This window comes from Pinus tabuliformis, chromosome 6 (assembly GCF_031772625.1).
Source record: "Pinus tabuliformis cultivar Carrire ecotype Pingquan chromosome 6, CPIR1, whole genome shotgun sequence".
Classification (NCBI taxonomy): domain Eukaryota; kingdom Viridiplantae; phylum Streptophyta; class Pinopsida; order Pinales; family Pinaceae; genus Pinus; species Pinus tabuliformis.
In genome coordinates, this window is record NC_142292.1 from 1,343,543,155 (window position 1) to 1,343,553,786 (window position 10,632).

At 33.5% G+C, this 10,632-nt stretch overlaps 1 pseudogene; it reads right to left on the bottom strand.

The window, feature by feature from the left end:
* Positions 1-317: 317 nt before the first annotated feature.
* Positions 318-10,369, bottom strand: LOC149263573 (aspartic proteinase nepenthesin-1 pseudogene; annotated as a pseudogene).
* Positions 10,370-10,632: the final 263 nt, after the last annotated feature.

Genomic DNA, 10,632 nt, shown 5'->3' on the forward strand with positions numbered 1-10,632 from the left:
ATTTTTTTGAACTTTTATTATTTTAATAATTAATATTACCGTGAATATACCATTGAATGACGTTGGCCTTTCATTAAATTATTTATATTCCATACACAATTAAGAATCCATGGTTTAATGAATTTGATCAATATTCCATAGACAGTAAAGAATTCATGGCTCAGTGAATTTGAAATCACAGAAACAACATATTTGCATATAGTCTTGAAAAAGAGTGTTTACATATGCTGATAATTGAGCAGAATGAAATCCTAAAACATAAAATTCTAATAGTGTACGAGAGAGAAAACGCATGATATCCATGTGCTCGCTTACGCTTACAAGGCATCACAAACTGCGGGTGCAAAAGAGAACATGTTGGTGCCGACGTCATAGAGAATTTGGTAGTTGTGCTGTTGAAAATTGCCTAATATGGACATGTTTGGACTAGGTAGCATTGCCAGGCAGATAACACCACTGGTATCAACGTACATGTAGTTTTCTGGCTCCACATTATAATCTGCTCCCTCGAAGTGGAATGTTAAAGTGGGAAAGTTAAAATCGTTATTAGCTGGAAAGTTAAAACAGAGGTCTAGTCCGATGTCTGACCCATCCACTTGCTGCAAGTGACTGGAAGAAGAGATTAAGGATTTCCTCAAAACTTGATATGCACCGTCATACAGAAATGTGAAAGTGGTTCCAGAGTCTATCACAAATCCGCCACTACCATACTTTTGATCAATATCAAAAGAATCATCAGGGATATCCAATAGTGCACCTCCAAGGCTAATTCCTCCCAACGAAAGATAATAGGAACTTGATGCTGCGCTGTTTTGAATAAAAGGAGTTGAACTGACAGCAGCCGCGCCCTTGAAAGTAGCAGTGTGACCTATAAACAAAGGGCTGCCTCGGGAAGGATAATCATTAAAAGACGTGAGGCAGTAAGCAAACTTATCACCTCCTACTGAACCAAGCTGTGTAATTAAAGATAAGTCACCTCGTCCGAAGCCTACCATTCCACCTGTTTGGCCGAAGTGGCCTTCATTGTTTACGCCGCAACCAAACTGAATCTCGTCGACTGACTCTGATGAAAAGGTAAACCTTTCAATTGAGAGGGTCCCTGTGCTGAAGGAGTCATCACCATACGCATACCTGTAATTACACAGATGATCAGCGTTGCAACCCATATTAGGTTTTGCCTGGCACTCAGAGCTATTGCATGGGACGGTCATGAAAGTGGAGGACTGGATAGGATCGTAGATTGGAGAGGTTTGATTATAGCAATAATCACAGGGCAAACACTGTGTCCATATCAAGTCACTGCCGGTGTCTAGAATTCCAGAATATGATAAAGGCGGCTCACCAATTCCTACCTCCATAAAAAATTCTCCACTTCCTGCACTTATCGGAGCTTGGATTCTTGCACTTTTATGAGCTAATTGAGCAGCAGCCTTTAGAACTACAGATTTATGCAGTGCTTGAACCCTTGCTTGACTGCGTTGCACTGCTCGCTTAACCCTTTCAGTGGACGTAATATTCCCTGGAAAGAATGGGGAAAGCCATGAGTCTCTATGCACCAGATCTATTCTCAACCCAACAGCGGGTTTCTGCTCAGGCACTGGAACCTTGCGCTCAAGCGGCCTGCATTGCATCAATGGTAATAGGGACAGCAATAACAACAAATGAATAAGGAGGGGTTTGCAGGGAGCGCTGCAAGGAGATTGTCCAGCCATGCTTCGTGAATGGAAAACACGTACGTACGTTGAGGCGTAGCGAATGGTTTACTCTACCAGAGGAGAGGGGATGATTTCTCTGTCTGTCTATTGGACATAGAATTATTAGAATCAGAAGTCGTTTGGTTTGCTCTCTAGTTTTGGAGATCCAAGTCCAGTAATATAAACTTTATTTTTTTATAAATAGAAGTTTTGGGGATCGAAGTCCAGTTAAAGTTTTGGGGATCGAAGTCCAGTTTCGTTTGCTCTCTAGTTTTGGAGATCCAAGTCTACTCCAATACATATATTTATTATTACAATTAATAAACCTTGATTAAAAACCGTGATGGTCCGCATATTTTATATATATATTTCATAAATTGCCTCATAGAATCCCTTAAACCCTAACCTATACGCATGCTACGCACGCTTCTTCATGACTTTCTTGCTTCCCACTCACAGTAGGGGGAGAAGAACTCCACTTAACTCTGCTAACGATATAATGCGTTTTATAAAATTTATGTTTAAAAACATTTGTTAGCTGCAGTTTGAATAATGTAATGTGTTATTGTTAGATTTATATTTTACTTAAAAAATAGAATTTAGTACTTTAATATTTATTTTATTTAAAAATATTTTTATGTGGAAAAATATAATTAAAAAATATTTAACCTCTATTTTTTATTTATAAAATTTGTGTTATTATATATATATAAAATATAATATAATATGGATATACATTCTATCTTTTGTTTATAAAATTTGTGTTATTATATATATAAAATATAATATAATATGGATATATATTCTATTTTATTAGAAAAAAAGTTTTATTAAAAGATATTTGTGATATATTTTATTTTATTTTGTTGTTTTTTATTTTTATATTATAAAAGTTCAATTTTAATTTTTGCTATCTATTTTATAAGAGAATGTGATCCACAAGAATGTGAGACTTTTTAAGTATATTATTTTTTAATATATTTGATTTTCATATGGCTTACCACATTTCAGAAATTTTGAATATTATTTAAAATTTAATATCAATTTAAATTAAAATATCTTATAAAAACGATTTTGATAATTATTGTAGGAGAAAAATAGTTGCTAAATAAATAGGTAACTAATATCATAACATTTTTATTTAAAATTAACATTATACTCTTTTAGATTCATTTAACATTCAAATCAATATTAAGATAGTTTCATATTTAAATATTGTAATATCTGTTATATTAATTAAATCTAATGATATAAAGATCTCTGATATTTATGATAATCTTAAAATGCAATTAAATCTATATTCTATATTTAAATAAATAATACTTTAATATTATAAATAATATTTAAATGATAATTTATTAGACGATTGATCATCTAACTAAAATTTATATATGAATTAGTTTACTTATTACAACTAATTATAAAATCACAAAACTAATAAATTTATAATTTATCTTTTCTTGTTATTATACTTATATTCTTTGAATATACTATTAAGTTAAAGTCACCTTTTTATAACAACAATTAAGTCTCACACATGCCTTTAAATTATTTTAAACTATTAATTACCATTATATAGCTTTACATATTTTATTATCATTTATTTAATAGTTAAATGTAAATTTATTCTTTATATCAATGACCAATCTATCCATAGCTATTTATATATACTAAAGATAATATTACAACATATCTATAACATATTCCATATTTATAGATATTAATTATAAGAGTGAAGATGCAACTTATTTGTAAGTAGTCGATCTATATATATATATATATATATATATATATATATATATATATATATCAAAGAGAAATAAAGATATATATTTTCTATAAGAGAAAAAAAGCTAATTTTTATTACAAAGAGAAATAGAGATTGATTCAACTTTCTCTAAAGTGTATTAAAAAAAATCCCTAAACAAATTATTATTTTAGTACATGACTCTATAAAATTTTAAGAAGGAAAAGAAAAAAGTATTTGTTGACATGTTTAAAAAATGATATTCATTCCATTTACTTTTAGAAAACCACACTAGGAAATGAAGAGCCTCCTTGGATAACATGTGTTCATGCTAGTTAAGTTCTATATGCATGTGGAAAAAAGATGTTCATTTAAAAATCCCTTTCTCACAATATCTCTTTGAGGGTGTGATTAATACTTGGAATATTAGCATCCACTTTCCTATTAGCCTAGTCAATCACAAGCTTGGAGTCACTAAGAACCTATAATTTTTTTAATTTTGAGATGTCTATGTGTGTATAGAAGAGTCCAGAAGGTAGTGAATGTTTCCTTTGTGTTTGTTCTCATCCTAGGATGATATCACATAAGATAATGATGAATTTGGTTAAGAAATAAAACAATTCGTACTCCACATTTTTTAGCATATCTATGGTTGGCAACCTCAAATAATTCCTAAGGAATTTGATTGTCTATATTTGGCATGATTGATACAAAAGATCTCTTTATTTTATGGCTCTGAGCGAAATTCTTTACAAATATTTTCAATAATCCCACTAGTAACTTTGAGAGAAACTAGTTTTGCCTAGAATATAAACTAATTACGATCCCAACATATGTTCTAAATAAAAATAACTATAAAATTTGGATAGCATTGAACTAACGAATTCGTTGCCCATTCTTAAACACATTCTTCTAAATTTATTTTGTCCCAACTAATAGCAGAATGTTGAAAATGATACCAAGGAGGTGTTCCTTGTGCTTTATACCTAACCGAGGAAAAATTATAAAGTGCACCCCTTGAAAGTAACTTTTATGAGTTTTTTAAAGTCGTGTGACTTTTCGTTACATTATGAGATTATAAAGCACTTGTTTTTAGTGATAATAACAAATACTACAAAAGTATCTCATTGAATCCACTAAGTTTTTTAGGGTCCTTTTGTAACAGACTTTGGCTTTTCATGATATTATCAATATTCCATTCACAGTCAAGGGTTCAATGAATTTGAAATCATAGAAACAACGTTGTTTACATATAGTCTTCAAATTTTTTCTTATAATTTACCTGCAGAAAGGAAACAAACTCTAGGAGCATACTCAAATTTGTATGAAAAGTTTTAAGGATGAAACAATAGTGGGAACAAATTTTGATCATCCAAAAAATATAGTGTAGAATCTAAAGGAGAAAACACATGATATCCATGTGCTTGTCTTACAAGGCATCACAAACTATGGGTGCAAAAGAGAATGTGTTGTTTTTTTGGTCATACAGAATATGGTAGTTATGTTGTTGAAAATTGCTTGACACAAACATCTTTGAACTGGGTAACATATTCAGGCACATAATGCCACTAGTATCAAGGTACATGTAGCTTTGTGGCGGCAAATCATAATCTTCTCCCTTGAACTAGAAAGTTATTAACTTCTACTAATGATAGATTCTTGATTTCACAAAACATTCGATTGAATATTGAAAAATTGCACCATTAAAAAAGAATTGAGGCAAGGAATTTCATTAACTTAATTGTAACATGATGGCCCACAAATTGATGGCTTATATTTTAGCGTCTTATAGTGATGTTACAAGAGGAACCAAAATCATTGCTCTCTCAACAAACTATATTGTTGTTATAGGGGAAACAACAAATCATTTCTCTGACAACAAACTACAGTGTTGTTACAGGAGAAATAACAAATCATTGCTGTCACAACAAACTACAGTGTTGTTACAGGAGGAACAACAAATCCTTTTTTTCCATCCATGCAGTCTGTAAAAAAACAGATTAAAGATCCCTTAGTAACTCCCCAACCAAGGATATTTTTAGAAAATTGCTTGTGAGATACCAAATAGACCAAACTCTGCACAAAACCCATATGCCAGAATTTTGAATTTCGTCTTCCTTTGATAAGAAATTGACTTACAAATTTGACGATGGTTTCATTTATGAATTTTCTTTCTTCTGTAGGCTTGATAGAGAGTGTTCTCTATTCTCGAATCTATAATGTAATATGACTCTTTCCAATACACAAACTTGGATGAAAAAGTACTGGATTAGAGGATTAACTAAAATATAATTCTCCGGGTTCTCATTTAAATGTGAATCATAGAGAAAATATAGTGCAGGAATTCCTCATTCAACACAAAGATTTAAAGACCAAATCGATTTCAATATTCAAATATTAATATTATGGTTCACAAACCTCACAAACAAGTATGCAAATAATTGTCTCACACACAGTTACGAATTCGATTTGTTGATACAAAAAGCAACTAGTTTAAGAAATGTTGTTCAATTAACTTCAATATCACACCAAAACTTCGAGGACCCAAAAATGTTCCTCCTCTCTCCCCAAAAACTAAAAACAACTATCCAAGAAATAAGTTCATGGATGTAAACCAATTTCCCTTAGCCCTAACTACCTACTACCTATAAAATCATTTCTTTTAGCTATATATTCCTAACTAATATTACTAAATATGAAAAACTTTTGACAAATAAACTTTAAATTTTATAGCCTTGACATGTGATCAATCATTCAAATTGCTAGGCTCTTGGTCTGACTTTAACAACTTATCATTTTTATGTGCTCGGCCTAATGCACCTACATCAGACTCCCCAAGAAAGAAAATTTTAAGAGCTCCTGCTCATAAAATCTTCTATAGAATACTTGTTGTATTTTTTCTTCATGCATCCAAGTAGAATCCTCCATCGAATGGTCTTTCCAGTTCACAAGATATTCCAAGTATTCTTTCCTTTTGGTCTTGTTGGAAACACGTGTATCCAAAATCTGTTCAGCCTCTGAACTCTTTTCCATGGGCATTTTATTTAGCCTCTGTTGTTCCTTTCCTTCGTCCTAGTCAAGATTCCTAGAAGCTTGGTCCACATCACCAACTGTGTAGGGATACAAATCTGCTACATTAAAAATAGGTGAAATGCCAATTCCTGGAGGTAACTCTAGCTAACTTGTAGAGGATATTACAAGATCCTATCTTCTTCATTGTCAATTTGTTATATTATCCCCTTGGAAACCTCTCCTTTCTTAGGTGAGCTAGGACCACATCTCCCACTTCAAAATTTACCTCTTGCCTGTGTACATTTTCTCGTTGCTTGTAGCTTTTGCTTTTATCTTGTAATCTTTGGTTTAGTTGCTCATTCATATCACTCACGGCTGTTGCAAAATCCTCTCCATTAGCACTGCTATACTCAATATTTCCCAAGTCTCTTAGCTCATAAATTCCCCTCGGATGCATGTCATGCAAGATCTTAAATGGACTATTTCATGTGCTCCTATTTGGTGAGTCATTAGATGCAACCTCAGCCTGGGCTAGCACATGATCCCACTGCTTTGGTCAATCACCTACTAAACTCCTCAACAAAATACCCAAACTCCTATTTACAACCTTTGTTTGCCCATCAGACTGTGGATGATAGGATGAACTAAAATTTAGCTTAGTGCCAATTTTCTTCCACAAAGTCCTCTGAAAATGTCTGATGAATCTTGTGTCCCTCTTAGATATTATAATTTTTGGCAAACCATGAAACCAAACAATCTCATCAAAAAATAAATTAGCCACATGGGTGGCATCACTAGCTTTTAAACATAGAATGAAATGAGCCATCTTAGTAAATATATCCACAACTACAAGGATTGAATCATTACCTCATTGAGTTGTCAGTAAACCCAAAACTAATTTCATACTCACTGAATCCCAAGGTCTGTTGGGAATGGGTAATGGCATGTATAGTCCAACATTTTGACTTCTCCCTTTCTCATGATGACATACCGTGCACTTACTCATGTACCTTTGTACATCTGCCTTCATCTTAGGCCAAAAGTAGAAGTGACTCAGCTTCCCAAGTGTTTTCTCAACACCAAAGTGTCCAACCAATCTTCCATTATGCTTTTCTTGGACCAAGTTTTCCCTCATTGAGCAATTGAGAATACAAAGCTCATTGTTCTTGAATAATAGCCCATCCTACAACATAAACTCTCTCCATGGATTGTTGTCCCTATTGACTGGATTTTTGCATGATGCAAAAGCTTCTTTAAAATTAGCAACAATGTCATATAAGTCCTGTAAATAATCAAAGCCTAAAATTTGTTTTTGACTTTCGTGCATGATTAAGGATCTCCTACTCAAGGCATCGACAACCTTATTTTCCTTCCCACTAATGTGCTTCAAAATAAAAGTGAAATTTTGAAGAAACTCCACCAACTTTACATGTTTATTATTTAACTTATGTTGTTGCATAATGTATTGTAAGGCAAAATTATCCTATAACAAACTTGTTAGTCATCAAGTAATGCCTCCAATGCTTCAAATCTTGAACCATCACATAAAATTCTTTATCATAGGAAGAATATTTATGTTTTGACTCATTTAAATTCTCACTGAAATATGTAATGTGCTTATCTTCTTTGCTCAATATAGCTCCAATGGCTGTCCCACTACCATCACATCTCACTTGAAAGGGATGATTAAAGTCTGACAACTTTAACACCAACTTCTCAATGACCTTCTTCTTCAATAGTTGATTTTTTTTTTGTCATTAGCTGTTGGTGTTGTTGTCTAATAAAATAGTTGCCTATTCTTCTTGATGGTGTCAATGATAGGTGTAAAAATTCCACTAAAATTCCTAATAAATTTTCGGTAGAAGCTGGCTAAGACATGAAAACTTCTCACCTCAAAAATATTCTTAGGTGAGATCCCAACCTCCAATTTCCTCTATCCTTTCTGGTTCCATTTTCAAACCATCCTTGGAAATAAAAAAAAACCCAAGTATACAAGGTCACTCTTCATAAAAGAATACTTCTTCATGTTAATCAATAGATTTTCTTACTGCAAGCTCTCTAAAACATACTTAAAATGTCTTAAGTTCTCTTCTTTAGTTTGACTGAAAATTAAAATTTCATCCAAGTAAACAATGAAAAACTTACCAATGAACTCCTTCAAGACTTGGTTCATCAGCCACATAAAGGTACTAGGTGCATTTGACAAGCCAAATGGCATGATCATCCACTCGTACAAGTCTTCATTGGTCTTGAAAGTTGTCTTCCACTCGTCTCCTTCTCTGATGTGAATTTGATGATAACCACTTTTAAGGTCAACCTTTGAGAAGTAAGTTGCTCCACCCAGAAATCCATCATATCATCCATCCATGGTAATGGAAACCTGTAATGAATGGTGATATTTTTGATTGCTCTAGAGTCAGTGCACATTCTTCATTCTCCACCCTTCTTTGGACTTCGTACTATAGGTATGACACACAGACTCAGAATTTCTCTTATTAATCTTTTGTCTAACAATTCTTGGACTTGCTTCCTCACTTTCTCATTCTCTTTGGGTGTCATCTGATATGCAGCGTTGTCTGAAAGACTTGCTCTCAGTATCAAGTCTATGTGATAAATGATGCTTCTTTTGGGTGGCAACTCACTTGGAAATTCATCAACTACAATATCATGAAACTTATGCAACAACTCCTAACTTCAATAAGTAAATCTACAATTTCAGTGTGTATAAGTACTACCTTTGGCTTGCAAGTCACTACATAGTTTACCTCTTCTTCTTCCATCGGCTGTAGAAATTCCTTTCAGCTAAGTAGCAGTGTCTTTGGGCTGCTTGTTTTAGTTGTACCCTACTCTATCAATGGTACAAGAGTGTGTTTGATGCCATCATTTTAAAACTTATAACAATTTCTCTCTCCATCATGTGTCACCTTCCTACCAAACTACCATGGGTGACCCAAAAGAATGTGACAAGCATCCATTGGCATTACTTCACATAACACCTTGTCTTTATACTTGCCTATTTGAAAATCAACTTCACTTTGTTCATGCACCAACAATTGGTGTCCTTTTTGCAACCATGATACCTTATAAGGCGTGGGGTGATTAATCTTTTTCAATCCCAATTTTTCCACCATTTCTTGGAAACTAGATTATCCGTACTTCCACTGTCAATCACCTTGAATTTGCAGCATTTTCCTTTTTCCTTACACATTGTCTTGAATAAGGATTTCATTTGGACTGGTTTAGTGGTCTCCTTTGCTGGTTTTAATAGGACTTTGTGCATCATCAACACCTCTCTAGTCTCTGGCACATTCTCTACCTCATGTACTTGTGCCTCTACTACTTCGGTTTGAGCTATGTATGCACCTCAATGTCTTGTATTTTCGTTCTCAGGACATTAAAAAGATCGGTGCCACAATTTATTACATTTATAACACCGGTAGATAGTCTCTCTACCTCTTCCTCTACCTCTACCTCTCTGGTAAGGCCTTCCTTCTCTGTTGCCACTGTCCTTCTCTGACTTCCCTTACTGATTTGAGTTGCCTTCACCATTCTTTTGCACAAGAAACTTTCCTCTTCCATTTGTCTATGCTTTCCCTTTGGAAAAACCACATCCTCTGCTAGATATTTGCTTCCTAGCTATCTTTTCTTCAACCTTCAAAGCACATTGGTATGCTTCCTCTATTGTCACTGGAGAAATTATGATGATTTCATGTCGAATATCTAGCCTCAAAACATTGACATACCTTGTTGTCTTTTCCATGGTATCTTCTACATAGCCTGCTCTCAAATTCACCTTGTAAAAATCTTCAGTGTATTCTCTCATTGTCATTATCTTTTGTTTAATATTTTGCATTTTTTTGTAAAGATTTAGCTGGTAATCCTTTGGCAAGAACTTAATCTTCATCTTTACCACCATTCTATCCTAGTTCTTGATCAATGATTTGTCCTTCTTCCTTTTTCAGCCTGTACAATGTTCCACTATAGTGTAGCATGGCCTTTCAGCCTTGTCATAGAAAAATTTACTCTCTTATCCTCGTATTCAAAAATACTTTTTCATCTCACTGATATAATCTAGTAGATTCTCATATTTCAAACTGCCATCGTAAATAGAGATTTCAAGCTCTGGCCTTGAACTTGAGCCCAATACTATGCTCAACAACTTAATCTCAGCAACTTCTT